This window comes from Pseudophryne corroboree, chromosome 5, assembly GCF_028390025.1.
Source record: "Pseudophryne corroboree isolate aPseCor3 chromosome 5, aPseCor3.hap2, whole genome shotgun sequence".
NCBI lineage: Eukaryota > Metazoa > Chordata > Amphibia > Anura > Myobatrachidae > Pseudophryne > Pseudophryne corroboree.
The window spans coordinates 691,317,357-691,339,347 of record NC_086448.1 but is presented as its reverse complement, the minus strand read 5'-3'; the positions used below and the strand labels follow the sequence as shown (position 1 = coordinate 691,339,347).

Below are 21,991 nucleotides of genomic sequence, written 5' to 3'. Positions count from 1 at the left end.
CTTCCTGGAGCGACCATTTCCCCTGGAAGTTTCTTCCTTGGGTGACTGCGCCCCAGCCCCGGAGACTTGCATCTGTTGTTAGAAGCACCCAATCCTGGATACCGAACCGGCATCCCCCTAGGTGGTGATGATCTTGTAGCCACCACAGGAGAGAAATTCTGGCTCTGGGAGATAGACTTATCTTCCTGTGCATGTGCAGGTGAGACCCGGACCATTTGCTCAGCAAGTCCCACTGAAACACCCGGGCATGAAACCTGCCAAATGGAATGGCTTCGTACGCCGCAACCATCTTCCCCAGAACCCAAGTACAGTGATGGATTGACACACTCGTCGGCCTCAGAAGTTCCCTGACCATCGCCTGCAGTTCCAGAGCCTTTTCTTCTGGAAGAAATACTTTCTGTAAATCCGTATCCAGAATCATGCCCAGAAAAGGCAGTCGAGTGGTCGGAATCAACTGAGATTTTGGCAAATTGAGTACCCAACCATGCTGTCGCAGAACAGACAGTGACAAATCTACACTTCTCAGCAACCGTTCCTTGGACCTCGCCTTTATCAGGAGACCGTCCAAGTACGGGATAATTGTAACCCCTTGTTTGCGAAGGAGAACCATCATTTCCGCCATGAATTTGTTGAAAATCCTCGGAGCCGTGGAGAGCCCAAACGGCAACGTCTGAAATTGGTAATGAGAATCCTGTATCGCAAACCTGAGGAAGGCCTGATGCGAAGGATATATCGGGACAAGTAAGTAGGCATCCTTTATATCGACTGACGCCATAAAATCCCCCCCTTCCAGGCTGGCAATTACCGCCCGAAGGGATTCCATCTTAAACTTAAAAACTTTCAAGTATGGATTGAGGGATTTTAGATTTAGAATTGGTCTGACCGAAGAGGCTCGAGTAGAACCCCTCCCCCCGCTGGGACGAGGGAACGGGAACAATGACCCTCTGTAGACACAATTTTTGAATCGCTGCCAGCACCACCTCCCTGTCCGGAAGAGCTACTGGTAATGCCGAAATGAAGAACCGGTGAGGGGGTATCTCCTGACACTCCAGTTTGTATCCCTGAGACACAATCTCTAGGACCCAAGGATCCAGGTCTGATTGAATCCAGACCTGACTGAAGATTCGTAGACGGCCCCCCACAGGTCCGGACTCCCCCAGGGAAGCCCCAGCGTCATGTGGTGGACTTGGTAGCAGCAGGGGAGGACTTTTGGTCCTGGGCGCCTGAGCTTGCAGGAGGTTTCCTTCCCCTTCCTCTACCTTTTGAAGCGAGGAAGGACGAACCTTTTCCACGCCTGTATTTATTGTGACGAAAGGACTGCATTTGCTGATGTGGTGCCTTTTTCTGTTGTGTGGGAACATAAGGAAGAAAAGAGGACTTACCCGCAGTCGCGGTCGAGACCAGGTCAGCCAAGCCGTCCCCAAACAAGACAGTACCTTTGAAGGGTAACGCTTCCATAGCCCTCTTGGAGTCGGCATCAGCGTTCCATTGATGGATCCACAACGCCCTCCTTGCTGATATCGACATGGCATTGGTTCTTGAACCCAAGAGACAGACGTCCCTCGCCGCATCCTTCAGGTAATCTGCAGCGTCCTTGATATAACCGAGAGTCAAAAGGACATTATCTTTATCAAGGGTATCCCATATCATTAGCTAAATTCTCAGCCCATTTAGCAATAGCACTACTCACCCATACCGACGCCACAGCAGGTCTGAGCAATGCACCCGAATTAGCGAAAATGGACTTCAAAGACGTCTCCAGCTTACGATCCGCCGGATCCTTGAGAGCTGCCGTGTCAGGGGACGGAAGTGCCACTTTTTTAGACAAACGAGATAGAGCTTTGTCAACATTTGGAGATGACTCCCATTTTTCCCTGTCATCAGAGGGGAAAGGATACGCCATGTAAATTCTCTTGGGAATTTGCCACCTCTTATCCGGCGACTCCCAAGCCTTTTCACAAAGAGTATTCATTTCATGAGAGGGGGGAAACTTCACCTCAGGTTTTTTTTCCCTTGAACAAGCAAATCCTTGTTTCCTGTACCTCAGGTTCATCAGAAATGTGTAAAACATCTTTTATAGCCACAATCATGTACTGAATACTCTAACCGTGGATGTAAAACTGCCTCAGTGAAATCGACCTCGGAATCAGAGTCCGTGTCGGTATCAGTATCTACCACCTGAGTAAATGGCCACTTTTGCGACCCGGATGGGGTCTGAACCTGAGACAAAGCCTCTTCCATGGACTTTTTCCACACCTGCGTCTGTGACTCAGACTTATCTAACCTCTTTGATAAAGAAGCAACATTCGAATTTATCGTACTGAGCAATGCAAGTAAATCAGGTGTCGGCTGCGTCGACAGTCCCAAATCTAGCCCCGCATCCACTCCCCCAATAACCTCCTCTGGTGAATAACATTCAGCATCAGACATGCCGACACGTAGTACCGACACACAACAACACACAGAATGTCCCAGCTAGGTGACAGGTCCACAATGAAGCCCAGAGGGAGTATGCCAGCTCACACCCCAGCGCCCATATATCCTAAGAAAAGATATATGTACCCAGCGCTGCTTTGTAATGATAATAAGCACCCCACATTCCTGCCCCCCCCCCCTTCTGAATATCTCCCCGTTACTTGTCTGAGAAATGTGGAGGTCCCGGCAGCGTCTCCCTTCAGCCGCGTGTTGAAGGAGAAGATGGCGCCTGTGAGCCGCGGGACAAAGCTCCGCCCCCTTCCCGGCACGCTTCGGCCCGCCAAATTTAAAAATGAAAAATGCCGGCGGGGGTTTCTGGAAACGGTGCCGAGGCACCGAAAAGCTCTCTGCCAGCCCCAAAACTCCAGTAACATGCTGCCCAGCGTTACCGTTGTGCTGTACCCTCCGTTACTGAAGTCTTCTGCCGTCCTGAAGTCTTCTGATCTTCTCATACTCACCCGACTTCTTTCTTCTGGCTTCTGTGAGGGGGTGACGGCGCGGCTGCGGGAACAAGAAGCTCCCCTAGTGTGCATCCAGTCACTCCTGGGCACAAAGTCTAACTGGGGTCTGGAGGAGGGGCATAGAGGGAGGAGCCAGTTCACACCCAGATTAAGTCTTTTAAGTGTGCCCAAGCTCCTGCGGATCCCGTCTATACCCCATGGTCCGTTTGGAGTCCCCAGCATCCTCTAGGACGTAAGAGAAAAGTCCTTTAACACAGATGGTCTGGTAAAATCCTCGGGAGGAAATAAAAATATATTCTAAAATGCTATATTTATGATAAGGCTTCCGTAACTGTTTAAGTATTATATCTGATGTTTATCCACATTTGCACTGTCACAAACCGGAGTTGTTAGGCAGCTATAAAAGTTTTTTTAAATGACTGAAATGGTAGACAGAATGTATATGTTTATGGGCCATGATTACAACACAAGCAAGTTTGGTTTGTTAGTCATGCAAAGCGCTGTCATACGGGCAGCAACCACAGCAAGCAATGTTCACGGACAGAAAACCCTGTATGTTCAGGAGGTAAATGGCAGTATTACTCCAATGGAAAACATGGTCATGTCCTGTACAGCAGGTAGAACAAAGTTTCCTTTCATACCAATCCAAACCCAGAAACACAACAGCTTTTATATACTGATTGCTGTTTCACTCAGGTTAACTATTCACTAAAAATGTAAGAAATGTCAAGGTCACATAAATCAGGAATGTGAGTTGTACAGTAATGTGAAAACTGAAACGTTCATACGACTATATGAAAATGGAATTAAACATCAGAGTCCTGGACTAACAAGTATGACACTACTGTAAGCCAAAGGTGGGAATTCCTGCCCTAAAAGTGTCATCTTGCCAGCAGGTAATAGACTCCAGCAAGCATGTGTGTAGACATCACACAGAGATCAGCCACCTGTGTCTGTCAGGTATAAGAGCAACAGCAAATATCAGTGTAAAAGAAAAAGATATCCAATGCTGCCTGTAGCATTACAGAACACATAATTCTCATCTACATTTCATTAGCGCCAACACGAGACCGATTTCTTAATTTCCAGGTTAGAGATCCATTTTATCCATGGAAAGGATGAATATTGCAGGGCGTCTAATGAAACTTAATATGCATGAGTCACAGGGGTGTAGACGAACATTCTGAAATGTATGGCCACCTTTACAATATCTAACATCTTTTCTACAGGATTTAGGAGCATGCATTTCATAGCACTGCAACTTTCTGCATCACAACTGTACTGGAATAATAAATGACAAGTACACTTCTTACAAGTCCAATGTACTAAGATGACCCAGGGTGTCTACTATGCAAATAACTATCCTGCAGCACACCAATGTATTGATAAACTATACATCTAACATGTACCTTTTGTATCTGGAGGCATGTACGCTCATGGGGAAATTCAATTACTTGGCATGACCAGGAGCTATTCATATGTCAGGGCGCCCAGCCCACATTGGTTGCTCATGCTGTATTCTCACACCCAAATGCCCCGGGACCCGCCCTGTAAAGCACCTTTTCCTGTGCAAAGCACTAGACCTACTTTAGATGGATTTCTGCTTGCAAATAACGTCTATTGCAGCGCACTCAGTAGTTTGCATGGGAAAAAGACTCTTTGGGGTAAATTTACTAAGGTAGGAGTTGTTTTTTTTAGAACTGGTGATGTTGCCCATAGCAACCAATCAGATTCTATTATCTTCTAGAAGCTGTTAGATAAATGTTAAGTAGAATCTGGTTGGTTGCTATGAGCAACATCACCAGTTCTAGAAAAACTCCCACCTTAGTAAATGTATCCCTTTATGTGGCTAAGCCCAACGCATTTGGGTGCAAGAGTGAAGCACGAGCAACCAACAGGGGCTGGGCGCACAATCAATTGCATAGCTCCTAGTCACTTTAGACGGGTCTTATGAGCACAAGAAACAATTGAATTCCCCCACAGAGGGGGCAATTCAAATGTTTCTTTTCAGCACCCATCAGAGCAATTCAATTGTTGCTCTAATCTGGCGCCCACTACTGTTTAAATTCCCAAATAGATGGGCGTTAGCTGAAAATATATGCTGATCCTGTCTATAGTCCTGGTTAGTGCGCCTAAACCATAGACTTTTCACACATTTTTTTCTCTCCGCCTCAGGAGGCAGCAAGGAGAAATCACACCCCTTGGCTAACGGGCATGTAAACAGAGCAATAGAATTGCTGTTTTGCACCCCCCAGCAGTAACCATGAGGAAAAACAATCGCCCCCATAGTCACTTGTCTAGTTACACATTTCACTATCTAAAGGCCCATACACACTTGACGATGCACACATCGTTAACGACTTCCCTTGAACTTCCTTTGAACAGCTGAGCAAACGACATGAGCATACACACTACCAACGACCAAAGACGAAAGACCAAAGACCATAGACCATTCATCGTTGAAGCATCCAAGCTGAACAGTTTATTAAAATAATGAGCTGGGAACAGGGCTGGTGAACAGTGGCTTGGTCGTTGGTCTTTCACACCATACACATTCAACGACGTCTCTGGTCGGTAACGACCATAGTGGAAATTGAGCATACATGCTCCACAGATAAGCGAGGGTCGTTAACGTCCCGCGGGGCCGCGCATCGGTGGTCGTCGGATGCATACACACTTGACGATATAATGAGCGACGTCGTTGATGAGGGCTGAAATGAACGACGTTGTTCATTTTATCGTCAAGTGTGTATGGGCCTTAAGAGTGGTGCTATGCTTAATCACCAGTCCTATTGCAGAACGTCCTCGCGCATACAGCGAGATCTTGCAGTTTGTTGCAAACACGCACATTTGTAATGCAGCCTCCCAGGAACCATTCCATATCACATCAGCAACAGGTGCATGCTACACAGACAGGACATACAGCCAGAGAGGTAACTTACTGTAACCGCTCTGGTGACTTTTTAATGCATTTCAGCTCTACAATATCCTGCATCCCTGGGATATCATCAGAGATGTAGGATGTCTGTTTGTGCAGAGATAAGTGACAGGATAATGTATCTCCCCCTGTATCCATTAGTTAATTTGGTGAGGCATCAAGACCGCCAACCTTGGGGAGAAAGGGGCAACCCAGAGACATGTGGTGGAGGGAAGCCTGAAGACCTTTGCCTCCTATTGGGGCCAGTGGGAACCAAAAGGTCTCCCTAGCTTCAGCAAAAGGAGGACATGAAGATTCCCCCCTTTTTTTTTAACCTTTTGGTGAGGGTCCAAAGGCACAAGCACCCAGCACAGTTTTTGCACTGCACTGGGTGAGTTGGAGTACACATCTCTGGCTTCAAAGAAAAAAAAAAAATCAGGACATGACAGGGCTTTCTGACACTAAGGGGGGAATTCAAATGTTTGAAAAGTCAGTTGGCTGTCTGTTTTTTCCTGTCTATTAGATAGGAAAAAAACAGACATGACTTTTCAAACAATTGAATATCCCCCTAAGAGTTTCATAGCAGCCAGAAACCCCAGGTTGCCTTTTGTTTCATTATCTCACTTGCCATTATTTTTTAGGACAGTCCCTTTTAATTTTAAGTCGGCATTGCATTTTTTTTCTCACAATTCAGACTAAAGTGATTTGAAATGTTTTCCTCTTTCCCCTTCGTTGGGTTTTTGAAAGGAGCATGGCGTAGATGTTACAGCTTGTATAAACTTCATGTCACACGGATGCCCTGGTGTTTTAGGAGCTCTGTCCATATTACAGATTATTTTTCGAACTAACTTAATTGCGCAGCGATTTGTAAGAAACAATTGCTTTTAGTCATCTAATTATTTGTTCTGTGTTTTTATTTTTGTTTGTTTTTTTAAATGTACAGGTAATATATACACTAAACGTGTTCCTCCCTTGGACTTCAACTAATTTCATCCATATACTTTGTAATTGGGAACACATATACTGTAGGTCTACTGATGAAGCAGCAATAAGCCCTTTTTTCTGGCTTGTTTGAGGGCAATCACTTCATATTTAATAAGAGGGATACAAGTTGTTACAACTGATTATTTTATTGCAGTTTCTCTATTTATGCTGTCTCCGGCATCCTCACAGCCTGCATGGGAACCAGTGTCTGCTAGCTGCGGCTGACTACCCTGCAACGTACGATCTGCAAATTTGTTGTGGCTTTGAAATTCTTATGTTAAATCACACATTAACATTTACAGTCAGCTTCTCAATATATAGGATAGTAAGCGCTGTATTTTGTCACATAGTAAGTGCCCATCGCGCTTTGGCATCATATTTTATTATTGACATACGCCAAAGGTGCCAATGGAGAAATCAGGTCTGCCGTTTAATACTACTTGGAGAAGTGGTAATAATAAGATTTTACTTACCGATAAATCTATTTCTCGGAGTCCGTAGTGGATGCTGGGGTTCCTGAAAGGACCATGGGGAATAGCGGCTCCGCAGGAGACAGGGCACAAAAAGTAAAGCTTTTCCGATCAGGTGGTGTGCACTGGCTCCTCCCCCTATGACCCTCCTCCAGACTCCAGTTAGGTACTGTGCCCGGACGAGCGTACACAATAAGGGAGGATTTTGAATCCCGGGTAAGACTCATACCAGCCACACCAATCACACCGTACAACTTGTGATCTAAACCCAGTTAACAGTATGATAACAGCGGAGCCTCTGAAAGATGGCTTCCTTCAACAATAACCCGAATTAGTTAACAATAACTATGTACAACTTATGCAGATAATCCGCACTTGGGATGGGCGCCCAGCATCCACTACGGACTCCGAGAAATAGATTTATCGGTAAGTAAAATCTTATTTTCTCTATCGTCCTAGTGGATGCTGGGGTTCCTGAAAGGACCATGGGGATTATACCAAAGCTCCCAAACGGGCGGGAGAGTGCGGATGACTCTGCAGCACCGAATGAGAGAACTCCAGGTCCTCCTTAGCCAGAGTATCAAATTTGTAAAATTTTACAAAACGTGTTCTCCCCTGACCACGTAGCTGCTCGGCAAAGTTGTAATGCCGAGACCCCTCGGGCAGCCGCCCAAGATGAGCCCACCTTCCTTGTGGAGTGGGCCTTTACAGATTTAGGCTGTGGCAAGCCTGCCACAGAATGTGCAAGTTGGATTGTGCTACAGATCCAACGAGCAATCGTCTGTTTAGACGCAGGAGCACCCATCTTGTTGGGTGCATACAATATAAACAACGAGTCAGATTTTCTGACTCCAGCTGTCCTTGCAATATATATTTTTAATGCTCTGACAACGTCCAGTAACTTGGAGTCCTCCAAGTCACTTGTAGCCGCAGGCACTACAATAGGCTGGTTCAGATGAAATGCTGACACCACCTTAGGGAGAAAATGCGGACGAGTCCGCAGTTCTGCCCTGTCCGAATGGAAAATCAGATATGGGCTTTTGTAAGATAAAGCTGCCAATTCTGACACTCTCCTGGCAGAAGCCAGGGCTAGAAGCATGGTCACTTTCCATGTGAGATATTTCAAATCCACCTTTTTTAGTGGTTCAAACCAATGAGATTTTAGGAAGTCCAAAACCACATTTAGATCCCACGGTGCCACTGGAGGCACCACAGGAGGCTGTATATGCAGCACTCCCTTAACAAAGGTCTGGACTTCAGGGACTGAAGCCAATTCTTTTTGAAAGAAAATCGACAGGGCCGAAATTTGAACCTTAATAGATCCCAATTTGAGACCCATTGACAATCCTGATTGCAGGAAATGTAGGAATCGACCCAGTTGAAATTCCTCCGTCGGAGCACTCCGATCTTCGCACCACGCAACATATTTTCGCCAAATTCGGTGATAATGTTGCACGGTTACTTCCTTCCTTGCTTTAATCAAAGTAGGAATGACTTCTTCCGGCATGCCTCTTTCCTTTAGGATCCGGCGTTCAACCGCCATGCCGTCAAACGCAGCCGCGGTAAGTCTTGAAACAGACAGGGACCCTGCTGAAGCAAGTCCCTCCTTAGAGGTAGAGGCCACGGATCTTCCGTGATCATCTCTTGAAGTTCCGGGTACCAAGTCCTCCTTGGCCAATCCGGAACCACTAGTATCGTTCTTACGCCTCTTTGCCGTATAATTCTCAATACTTTTGGTATGAGAGGCAGAGGAGGAAACACATACACCGACTGGTACACCCAAGGCGTTACCAGCGCGTCCACAGCTATTGCCTGCGGATCTCTTGACCTGGCGCAATACCTGTCCAGTTTTTTGTTGAGGCGAGACGCCATCATGTCCACCATTGGTCTTTCCCAACGGGTTACCAGCATGTGGAAGACTTCTGGATGAAGTCCCCACTCTCCCGGGTGAAGATCGTGTCTGCTGAGGAAGTCTGCTTCCCAGTTGTCCACTCCCGGGATGAACACTGCTGACAGTGCTATCACATGATTCTCTGCCCAGCGAAGAATCCTTGCAGCTTCTGCCATTGCCCTCCTGCTTCTTGTGCCGCCCTGTCTGTTCACATGGGCGACTGCCGTGATGTTGTCCGACTGGATCAATACCGGTTTTCCCTGAAGCAGAGGTTCTGCCTGGTTTAGAGCATTGTATATTGCTCTTAGTTCCAGAATGTTTATGTGAAGAGACGTTTCCAGGCTCGTCCATACTCCCTGGAAGTTTCTTCCTTGTGTGACTGCTCCCCAGCCTCTCAGGCTGGCGTCCGTGGTCACCAGGATCCAATCCTGTATGCCGAATCTGCGGCCCTCCAATAGATGAGCACTCTGCAACCACCACAGAAGAGACACCCTTGTCCTTGGAGACAGGGTTATCCGTAGGTGCATCTGAAGATGCGACCCTGACCATTTGTCCAACAGATCCCTTTGGAAAATTCTTGCGTGGAATCTGCCGAATGGAATCGCTTCGTAAGAAGCCACCATTTTTCCCAGGACTCTTGTGCATTGATGTACAGACACCTTTCCTGGTTTTAGGAGGTTCCTGACAAGCTCGGATAACTCCTTGGCTTTTTCCTCCGGGAGAAAAACCTTTTTCTGAACCGTGTCCAGAATCATCCCTAGGAACAGCAGACGAGTTGTCGGCATTAACTGGGATTTTGGAATATTCAGAATCCACCCGTGCTGTTTTAGCACTTCTTGAGACAGTGCTAATCCCATCTCTAGCTGTTCTCTGGACCTCGCCCTTATTAGGAGATCGTCCAAGTATGGGATAATTAATACGCCTTTTCTTCGAAGAAGAATCATCATCTCGGCCATTACCTTTGTAAAGATCCGAGGTGCCGTGGACAATCCGAACGGCAGCGTCTGAAACTGATAGTGACAGTTTTGTACAACGAACCTGAGGTACCCCTGGTGTGAGGGGTAAATTGGAACGTGGAGATACGCATCCTTGATGTCCAAGGATACCATAAAGTCCCCCTCTTCCAGGTTCGCTATCACTGCTCTGAGTGACTCCATTTTGAACTTGAACTTCTTTATGTACAGGTTCAAGGACTTCAGATTTAGAATAGGCCTTACCGAGCCATCCGGCTTCGGTACCACAAAAAGAGTGGAATAATACCCCTTCCCTTGTTGCAGAAGAGGTACCTTGACTATCACCTGCTGAGAGTACAGCTTGTGAATGGCTTCCAACACCGTCTCCCTTTCGGAGGGGGACGTTGGTAAAGCAGACCTCAGGAAACGGCGAGGTGGATCTGTCTCTAATTCCAACCTGTATCCCTGAGATATTATCTGCAGGATCCAGGGATCTACTTGCGAGTGAGCCCACTGCGCGCTGTAATTTTTGAGACGACCGCCCACCGTCCCCGAGTCCGCTTGAGAAGCCCCAGCGTCATGCTGAGGCTTTTGTAGAAGCCGGGGAGGGCTTCTGATCCTGGGAAGGAGCTGCGTGTTGCTGTCTCTTCCCTCGACCTTTGCCTCGTGGCAAATATGAATAGCCCTTTGCTCTCTTATTTTTAAAGGAACGAAAGGGCTGCGGTTGAAAAGTCGGTGCCTTTTTCTGTTGGGGAGTGACTTGAGGTAGAAAGGTGGATTTCCCGGCTGTAGCCGTGGCCACCAAATCTGATAGACCGACTCCAAATAACTCCTCCCCCTTATACGGCAAAACTTCCATATGCCGTTTTGAATCCGCATCGCCTGTCCACTGTCGCGTCCATAAAGCTCTTCTGGCCGAAATGGACATAGCACTTACCCGTGATGCCAGTGTGCATATATCCCTCTGTGCATCACGCATATAAAGAAATGCATCCTTTATTTGTTCTAACGACAGTAAAATATTGTCCCTGTCCAGGGTATCAATATTTTCAATCAGGGATTCTGACCAAACTACCCCCGCACTGCCCATCCAGGCAGTTGCTACAGCTGGTCGTAGTATAACACCTGCATGTGTGTATATACTTTTTTGGATATTTTCCATCCTCCTATCTGATGGATCTTTAAGTGCGGCCGTCTCAGGAGAGGGTAACGCCACTTGTTTAGATAAACGTGTTAGCGCCTTGTCCACCCTAGGAGGTGTTTCCCAGCGCTCCCTAACCTCTGGCGGGAAAGGGTATAATGCCAATAATTTCTTTGAAATTATCAGCTTTTTATCAGGGGCAACCCACGCTTCATTACACACGTCATTTAGTTCTTCTGATTCAGGAAAAACTATAGGTAGTTTTTTCATACCCCACATAATACCCTGTTTAGTGGTACCTGTAGTATCAGCTAAATGTAACGCCTCCTTCATTGCCAAAATCATATAACGTGTGGCCCTACTGGAAAATACGGTTGATTCGTCACCGTCACCACTGGAGTCATCGCCTGTGTCTGGGTCTGTGTCGACCGACTGAGGCAAAGGGCGTTTCACAGCCCCTGACGGTGTTTGAGTCGCCTGGACAGGCACTAATTGATTGTCCGGCCGTCTCATGTCGTCAAACGACTGCTTTAGCGTGTTGACACTATCCCGTAGTTCCATAAATAAAGGCATCCATTCTGGTGTCGACCCCCTAGGAGGTGACATCCCCATATTTGGCAATTGCTCCGCCTCCACACCAATATCGTCCTCATACATGTCGACACACACGTACCGACACACAGCAGACACACAGGGAATGCTCCTAATGAAGACAGGACCCACTAGCCCTTTGGGGAGACAGAGGGAGAGTTTGCCAGCACACACCAAAAGCGCTATATATATATCAGGGATAGCCTTATAATAAGTGCTCCCCTATAGCTGCTTTGTTATATAAAAATATCGCCATAAATTTGCCCCCCCTCTCTGTTTTACCCTGTTTCTGTAGTGCAGTGCAGGGGAGAGACCTGGGAGCCGTCCTGACCAGCGGAGCTGTGAGAGGAAATGGCGCCGTGTGCTGAGGAGATAGGCCCCGCCCCTTTTCCGGCGGGCTCGTCTCCCGCTATTTTGAGAAATCAGGCAGGGGTTAAATATCTCCATATAGCCTCTAGGGCTATATGTGAGGTATTTTTAGCCTTTATAGGTACTCATTTTGCCTCCCAGGGCGCCCCCCTCCCAGCGCCCTGCACCCTCAGTGACTGCCGTGTGAAGTGTGCTGAGAGGAAAATGGCGCACAGCTGCAGTGCTGTGCGCTACCTTTAGAAGACTGCAGGAGTCTTCAGCCGCCGATTCTGGACCTCTTCTGTCTTCAGCATCTGCAAGGGGGCCGGCGGCGCGGCTCCGGTGACCATCCAGGCTGTACCTGTGATCGTCCCTCTGGAGCTTGATGTCCAGTAGCCAAGAAGCCAATCCATCCTGCACGCAGGTGAGTTGACTCCTTCTCCCCTCAGTCCCTCGCTGCAGTGATCCTGTTGCCAGCAGGAATCACTGTAACATAAAAAACCTAGCTAAACTTTCTCTAAGCAGCTCTTTAGGAGAGCCACCTAGATTGCACCCTTCTCGGCCGGGCACAAAAATCTAACTGGAGTCTGGAGGAGGGTCATAGGGGGAGGAGCCAGTGCACACCACCTGATCGGAAAAGCTTTACTTTTTGTGCCCTGTCTCCTGCGGAGCCGCTATTCCCCATGGTCCTTTCAGGAACCCCAGCATCCACTAGGACGATAGAGAAAACTAATTCTATCTATTGATAACACTAAAATAAATTAATTAATTTAAAGAAAACAAAAAAATAAATCGGGGTGATCACGGTGTGCGCCCCCCAGTCCTGCAACAGACCATACCTGGGCCACTTGTTGCTCTGCTGCTGCTGCGGAACAGCACGTGTCACCTATCTCCGCCCTGGAAACATGAGCAACAGCTGGACAGGTAAGTGGTCCCGTCCCGGCTATGGTTACATACCCTCCAACATGACCCGCCCCACTAGGTACAAAATGCTCTGTTTCTGGACTTCCCTCTTAATTTATTATTGCCATCACCTGTGAAGAAACAGCTTTCTTATCATTTAACTAGTTCAACACAGGTGATGGAAATCATAAATTAAGAGGGAAGTCCAGAAACAGAGAATTTTGTACCTAGTGGGGCGGGTCATGTTGGAGGGTCTGTGGTTAGTAAATAGGCACTAAGCTTCGCTGACCTTCAGCGCTGTACACACACAGACCAGACGCAGCTGCGACAGGTTCACGCTGCACATCTCCAGCAGCAGGGCCCTATAAAGCGGGTAACCCGCTCACCCCTTACCGGGTAACGACGTTGATATTACTGTCCGCTCACGTGGCTCCTCTCCCGGTGACAGCTGACACGGGACTCAGCTTCCAACGTCAGCACCAGCAGCGGCAACAACTTTCCTTCCGTCACAAGACGTGTGTGCGACCGATGCACCCGGCAAACTGTGTGGGCGGGACATGGGGAATGCGCGCTGTGTGTGCCCGCCATCTTGGATTCTGGCAGCACTCCCATAGTACTGATAGGAGGTCTTTTTAAGTGGAATTGATTATCAGATTTTGCAACCTGGCTCCTTTTCAGTGACATTATTTCCACATCTGATTGCTCTGTTAATACATCACAATACTACATAGCCTACTATGGATAGGTTCAGGATTATGCACAAATTATTAGGACGGAAAATAACCGCTGTCGTTGTGTGGTCATCATCCTAGGTCAGAATGTAAAAGGGTTTACAAAGGACTGCCGCGCCCCAGAGAGCAGCAGTGGTGATATCTACAGGTGGTCACTCAACCTCCTACAACATAGATACATAAAACAAAAAGAGAAATCACGTCTGCGCTCGTCTCGGAGTATACACTAAGAGAGGTGGGGTTAATAGTACATAAGTCTCTAATAAAAGGATTGTTCTTGAATTAAGTGCGTTGACTTAATATATCCCGTAAAGTTATTGATGCGTACTTGGGCCTTTCTTTATGTGTTTTAGTTCCTACTTCTCCAAGTTGGATCTTGAGTGGGTTCGTGTTGTTGGACTGTGGTATATTCTTCTTGTACCGGTGAATTCGGTATTCGTTCTCTGGATTTTCTCCTGTGCTTCCCTCCGGGGTACCAAGATATTTCTTGACCTCAGAAATTAGGGGTAGAGAAGCAGAGATAGCCGCTGATAGTGTAGTAAGCGTATTAAGAATGACGTTATAGACTAGTAGGGGTGTCTTATGAGAAGATCTTAAAGAAGTGGCGACTGTTGGTTGCGTACCGTACTCACGTGAGAGACGTGATGTACCCCTTGCATAAAGGTATCTTTAATGTTCTTATGTTGTTCTCCTCTTCCTCCAGACAGGATTCTATATAGTTCTTATCCTCGGGAGGGAGAGAGGAGATAGAACAGTTGGTAGTGTGATAGGTTTTTTGTGTGAAGTGAGTATTTACTAGAGAGCAAATCACTCCTCTGAACTTATCATTTTTAAAGGGGAGTGCGTACCGTACTCACATCCGTACAGGAAAGTGCAAAACACATAAAGGTATCTTTTCTCGAATCGATATATTGTCATACACGGTTACACTCATGCAGGTAAAATAGATGAGAGAAATGGTGGGCGTACCCAACTCACACTGTACAATGCGGGGACTTGTATATAAAGGTATCTTTAAAATGATCCTGTTGGCTCTAGAAGTTCTTAGTTTCGGAATCCATTCCGCTCGTATAAATATGAAGAAAAATGAAGCAGGGTGTCATGGGGTAACCCATTTAAAATGATTTAATAGTACAAAAAACTTCTAAAACAACATAAAACTGCCAATGGACTCCAGATAGGAAAGGGGGGCATACACGGGTGGATAAAAGATGTTAATGTCCGGATCGTTCTCACCTTAGTAAATGCCGTCCCTATCAGTCCCTGGAAGTCCTGGCCCTCACACCAACGCGTTTCGACTGAAGAAGTCTTTTTCAAGGTGTGTAATGAGGGCACTATTGCCACTATTTATACCCCCTGACAGGAAGTCATGTGATGGGGGTGTGGTTACCACATACAGAACAAGATGTAATAATAATAAAACACAAAATGGCAACATTTTGCCTATAACAAACAGTAAAATGAGCAATACAAATAGTTTAAAATTTTAAATGGATAGAAATGGCTTTCTATACAGCTTAAGACAGTGTTTTCAGATATATACTGACGGAGCTCGACACGTCACTTCCGGTTTTTGGAATGCATGTGGTTCCGGAAGTGGCGTGTGTGAAAAACTAATGTAATAGTGTGGCTAAAATAAACTGTATTTATTTTATTAAACGGTGCTAGAAGAGATGAACTATAATGTTGACAAGTGCTCAAGCGCTTATATGGCGCTGGTAGTCTCCCCTGGCGTCCTCGGGGCGTTCGAGGTTATTTCGGGCCGTGGAACGCATGTACCGGAAGTGACGGCCATGCGTTCCACCCGAAAGGAGAGATATGTACTTCCGGTAAATGGAGTGCAGAGGCTGAAAAGCGGCTTTTGCGTACCAAGTTTTAGGTTGGAACGCATGTAATCCCGGAAGTAGCGGGAAGTGGTGTGTGCGTTCCACGGAGGGAGAGGGACGCACAAAACTGCACTTGGTAGTGTTCCCATTGGTGTATGTGGAACGCATACAATTTGCAAAACAGATACAGTGATTAATCAGATGTTAAGATAGTCTATTGTATAGTTTAGAAATGTACATATAGTGAGGTGTCTTTTAAGAACCGGCTATTGTGAATGACAGAAACAGCTAATTATTACATCCCCTTATGGGATATGTATTCATAAACACTGTATACATATATAGGTAGTATAGGAGTATAGTGTTCCATAATTACAGTGATGGATACTATCACTGTTGTGTAAAATTAAGAACAATTTAAGAAAGATTAATGGATAATAATTGCCACAGGGTAAAGGATAACAGATTATAGTGACATAATATAATTAAATTAAGACCTGACATATTGATATGTTGCATAATAATAGTTTTCACCCTATGGCTGGCATAAAGAAAAGAGGGTGGAGCTAACTACTGGGTGGGGAGGTTAGGAGCAGGTAAAGGATCCTGGGCCCTTATAGAAACCATTTAGTTTCAAATTCCAGGTTGAGGCCTTTAGGTTTCAAGGTCCCCAGATTGAAAATACTTCGCATTTCAGTTTGGGCCAATCTTTCTTCAATGTTTCCCTTTCTCCAGTTACCTGCCACAGCTTGAATTCCGCAGAAGAGTGATAACTCTGATGGTTTGCACTCATGTTTCTCCTTAAAATGTGCAGAGATTCCATGGGTGGAGAGACCTTTCTTTATGTTTCTGAGGTGCTCACTCATTCTTTCTTTTAATTTTCTGGTTGTTCTTCCTATATATTGTTTATCGCATTTGCATTGTATCAAGTAGACCACATTTTTGCTATCACACGTGATGAATTCTTTAATGTTGTATGTTTTCTGATTGCTAGTGGATGTGTAGCTGGTTATGACAGATGAGCTGCTTTTACAGTTGCGGCACATTTGGCATTGCCCGCACCTGTAGAAGCCCTTATTCTTGATGGTGGTGATTTTCTTCGGGACCTCCAGTGCACTTTTTACTAGATGTTTACGTAGGTTATCAGCCTTTCGGTATATAAATCTTGGTTTGTCCGATATGTATTGTTTAAGTGTGGGATCCTGAAGCAGCAGTCCCCAGTTTTTTCTGACAATATGTTCCAGCCCCTTGTATTGGCTGTTGTATTTAGTGATGAAGGTAACTGTATTGACCTCGCCTCCCCGTCTATGGTTTTCCACGGATGTTGTTGGTTGTATCATCTGGTCCCTGTCGGCTTGCTGGTATTTTTCATATGGAGCGTCTAATACTTTAGTTTCGTATCCTTTTCTCTGGAATTGGTCTTTCATTGATGTGCCTTGATTATGGTAGTCCCTTATTTTTGAACAATTTTTTCTTATCCTATGAAACTGGCTACTAGGTACTGATGATAACCAGTTGGGATGGTGATTACTACTCACAGGAATAAATGAATTACAATCCGTTGGCTTGGTGTATGTCTTCGTATGTATCGTGTTTTCTTCTATAAATATGGATAAATCAAGAAAATTGACGGTTTCAGTGCTTCTCTGGTATGTAAGCTTTATGTTACGGTCATTAGTATTCAGAAAATCGCAGAAAGTATCCAACGAGATTGAATCTCCCTTCCAAATGAAGAGGATATCATCTATGTAACGTTTCCATAGCACCAGGTTCGCCCCAAATTCATGGTCACCAAAGACTGTTTTTTCTTCCCAATGGGCCATGAAAAGGTTGGCATAACTAGGGGCGAACCTGGTGCCCATGGCCGTGCCGTGTAGTTGTAGGTAGAATGAGTTGTCAAACCAGAAAAAGTTGTTGGTTAAGATGAATTCAATACTCTCTAAAACAAAGGTTCTTCGATCATGATCCATGGATGCTGCTTCCAAAAAATGGGAGGTGGCCTCCAAGCCGTGTTGATGGCTGATGGCCGTGTAGAGGGATGTGACGTCAGCTGTGACGAGGATAAATTCTGGTGACCAGCTGATGAGTTGCAGTTCTTGTAGGACTGCTGTGGAGTCTTTAAGGTAGGATCGAGTATTTTGTGCAAGTGGCTGTAGGATATGGTCGATATACTGAGATAAATTTGAAGTAATGGATTCTGTACCAGCTACTATTGGTCGACCTGGTGGATGTGTGTTATCTTTGTGTATTTTTGGAAGGGTGTAGATAACTGGTAGGGAAGGGTGTGGAATGATGATGTAATCTCGTTCTTTATCCGTGATGACTTTCTTGCGTTCGTGTTTGGTCAGGAGATCTATCATTTTTTTAGATATTCCTTCCGATGGGTTTCCTCTGAGTTTTTTATAGGTTCTACCGTCGTTAAGTTGTCTTTCGATTTCCTTTTTGTAATCTTCAACGTTTTGGATAACCACTGCACCCCCCTTGTCCGCTGGTTTGATAACGATGGCGTGATTATCTTGAAGACTCTTTAATGCCTCTCTTTCTGCTTTTGTCATATTTGATTTGGTCGTGTTTTTAAATGTGGTGTTTTCGAGTTCGTCTTTGACGATTCGTTCGAAGCTTTCAATAAAGCACCCCTTCTTGAAGGTGGGGAAAAAGGTGGACTTGGGTTTGAACGTTGACGTTCCCTGGCCGTTGGAGGTGGTGGAGGTATCCTGATCGTGAAAGAATTTTTTCAAGGTCAATTTTCTTATGAACCGTTGTAGGTCAATATAAGCCTCGAACTTGTCCAATTTGCTGGACGGTGCGTACTTTAATCCCTTCTTGAGAACATTTTCCTCGTTTTTAGTGAGGATATGGTTACTCAAATTATAGATCTTAGTGAATGCAATCTCTTGATTATTATTCTCCGTTTCGTCCATTTCTATGGGAATGTCGGTCCTAGTTGAGGTGGTATTTTTTAACTTTTTTTTGTTATGGTATAATGATTGATGTTTTTTGGATGAAGTCTTTCCTCGTCTCCCTCTTCTTGTTAGCGTCTTCTGTTTTGACGGCCCCTGCTTGGTTCTAAAAAAACCTCATTGTTGTCCTCGTTTCTCCTGTATGAGTGGAATCTATTGGGAGATCTTCTGAAAGTGGTGGGTCTTCTAATATATTCCAGAGTTCTGTCTTCTCGTTGGTTCCTATCCTCGGAGGTCCGTTTATGAGAGCGTCTTGAGTTATATTCGTCCTGATGGTGGAGTTCTTCTCTTGTGTATCTTCTTCTAGGATAGGTCCGTCGTTCATTGGACGACTGGGCTCTTTGTCTGGATGTCCAAGTTGGTCTATATGAGTTCCTTCGTGGACTCATTCTATGTTCAATCTGCCTCCAATTTTGTCTCCATTCCGGGGTTCTCCAATCTTTATTTCTTTCGAATCTTACTTTGTTGTAGGTCTCTTTGTTTCTGAAGAAGTTTTTCTCCTTCTTGGTTTGTTGGTGTTGGACTCCATTTTTGAAGTCATTCATATCTCTGTTGTACTTCTTCTTCTTCTTTTCCATAAGCTCCTTTTCGTTTTTGGCAATTTTCTCAACGATGTCCTGTTCCATATCCTTGAAATCTGGTAAATCTACCAATGGCTCTACAGTTTCTCTAAGTGTCTCAATTTCAGTTTCTAGCTCTTTAAGATCTTTACTTCTCTCTCGGACTATGAGTCTCATGGGTGACATGGAGCACGAATCGATGATGCGGATCCATTCTTCTTCAAAGGCTGGTGATTTGTTAGTAAAAGTGGGTAATTTGTCTATTCTAAGCCCTCTGGGTATGATTTCTTCGGCTAGATATCTCTCTAATGCTACTACTTCCCACCATATCTTTCCCTCTTTGATCAACGCTCTTTCTAATTTAGACATCACATTTTCTAAATCTTCATCTGCTAAATCAACAGAATCTTCTTTACTATTGAATATGTTGTCGAATTTATCCTTCCTCACATTTCTGTGGGAAAACATAATGACACTATGGGGCAGCAGTGGTCCTATTGAATGAGTGAACTTAACTGAATCTAAAAGGGTTTACAAAGGACTGCCGCGCCCCAGAGAGCAGCAGTGGTGATATCTACAGGTGGTCACTCAACCTCCTACAACATAGATACATAAAACAAAAAGAGAAATCACGTCTGCGCTCGTCTCGGAGTATACACTAAGAGAGGTGGGGTTAATAGTACATAAGTCTCTAATAAAAGGATTGTTCTTGAATTAAGTGCGTTGACTTAATATATCCCGTAAAGTTATTGATGCGTACTTGGGCCTTTCTTTATGTGTTTTAGTTCCTACTTCTCCAAGTTGGATCTTGAGTGGGTTCGTGTTGTTGGACTGTGGTATATTCTTCTTGTACCGGTGAATTCGGTATTCGTTCTCTGGATTTTCTCCTGTGCTTCCCTCCGGGGTACCAAGATATTTCTTGACCTCAGAAATTAGGGGTAGAGAAGCAGAGATAGCCGCTGATAGTGTAGTAAGCGTATTAAGAATGACGTTATAGACTAGTAGGGGTGTCTTATGAGAAGATCTTAAAGAAGTGGCGACTGTTGGTTGCGTACCGTACTCACGTGAGAGACGTGATGTACCCCTTGCATAAAGGTATCTTTAATGTTCTTATGTTGTTCTCCTCTTCCTCCAGACAGGATTCTATATAGTTCTTATCCTCGGGAGGGAGAGAGGAGATAGAACAGTTGGTAGTGTGATAGGTTTTTTGTGTGAAGTGAGTATTTACTAGAGAGCAAATCACTCCTCTGAACTTATCATTTTTAAAGGGGAGTGCGTACCGTACTCACATCCGTACAGGAAAGTGCAAAACACATAAAGGTATCTTTTCTCGAATCGATATATTGTCATACACGGTTACACTCATGCAGGTAAAATAGATGAGAGAAATGGTGGGCGTACCCAACTCACACTGTACAATGCGGGGACTTGTATATAAAGGTATCTTTAAAATGATCCTGTTGGCTCTAGAAGTTCTTAGTTTCGGAATCCATTCCGCTCGTATAAATATGAAGAAAAATGAAGCAGGGTGTCATGGGGTAACCCATTTAAAATGATTTAATAGTACAAAAAACTTCTAAAACAACATAAAACTGCCAATGGACTCCAGATAGGAAAGGGGGGCATACACGGGTGGATAAAAGATGTTAATGTCCGGATCGTTCTCACCTTAGTAAATGCCGTCCCTATCAGTCCCTGGAAGTCCTGGCCCTCACACCAACGCGTTTCGACTGAAGAAGTCTTTTTCAAGGTGTGTAATGAGGGCACTATTGCCACTATTTATACCCCCTGACAGGAAGTCATGTGATGGGGGTGTGGTTACCACATACAGAACAAGATGTAATAATAATAAAACACAAAATGGCAACATTTTGCCTATAACAAACAGTAAAATGAGCAATACAAATAGTTTAAAATTTTAAATGGATAGAAATGGCTTTCTATACAGCTTAAGACAGTGTTTTCAGATATATACTGACGGAGCTCGACACGTCACTTCCGGTTTTTGGAATGCATGTGGTTCCGGAAGTGGCGTGTGTGAAAAACTAATGTAATAGTGTGGCTAAAATAAACTGTATTTATTTTATTAAACGGTGCTAGAAGAGATGAACTATAATGTTGACAAGTGCTCAAGCGCTTATATGGCGCTGGTAGTCTCCCCTGGCGTCCTCGGGGCGTTCGAGGTTATTTCGGGCCGTGGAACGCATGTACCGGAAGTGACGGCCATGCGTTCCACCCGAAAGGAGAGATATGTACTTCCGGTAAATGGAGTGCAGAGGCTGAAAAGCGGCTTTTGCGTACCAAGTTTTAGGTTGGAACGCATGTAATCCCGGAAGTAGCGGGAAGTGGTGTGTGCGTTCCACGGAGGGAGAGGGACGCACAAAACTGCACTTGGTAGTGTTCCCATTGGTGTATGTGGAACGCATACAATTTGCAAAACAGATACAGTGATTAATCAGATGTTAAGATAGTCTATTGTATAGTTTAGAAATGTACATATAGTGAGGTGTCTTTTAAGAACCGGCTATTGTGAATGACAGAAACAGCTAATTATTACATCCCCTTATGGGATATGTATTCATAAACACTGTATACATATATAGGTAGTATAGGAGTATAGTGTTCCATAATTACAGTGATGGATACTATCACTGTTGTGTAAAATTAAGAACAATTTAAGAAAGATTAATGGATAACATCTTTTATCCACCCGTGTATGCCCCCCTTTCCTATCTGGAGTCCATTGGCAGTTTTATGTTGTTTTAGAAGTTTTTTGTACT

At 45.0% G+C, this 21,991-nt stretch overlaps 1 protein-coding gene across 7 annotated transcripts in view; it reads right to left on the bottom strand.

Moving 5' to 3' along the window:
• Nucleotides 1–13,684, bottom strand: part of MTFR1 (mitochondrial fission regulator 1) — a 71,113-nt gene extending 57,429 nt beyond the window's left edge. For 2 of the 7 annotated variants that reach the window (XM_063923808.1, XM_063923809.1), the window contains exon 1: nt 13,528–13,684. The gene's annotated coding sequence lies outside the window, so the exon portion shown is untranslated. The other 5 variants (XM_063923803.1, XM_063923807.1, XM_063923806.1 and 2 more) reach the window with 4 other exon arrangements.
• Between the last annotated feature and the right edge of the window lie 8,307 nt (nt 13,685–21,991).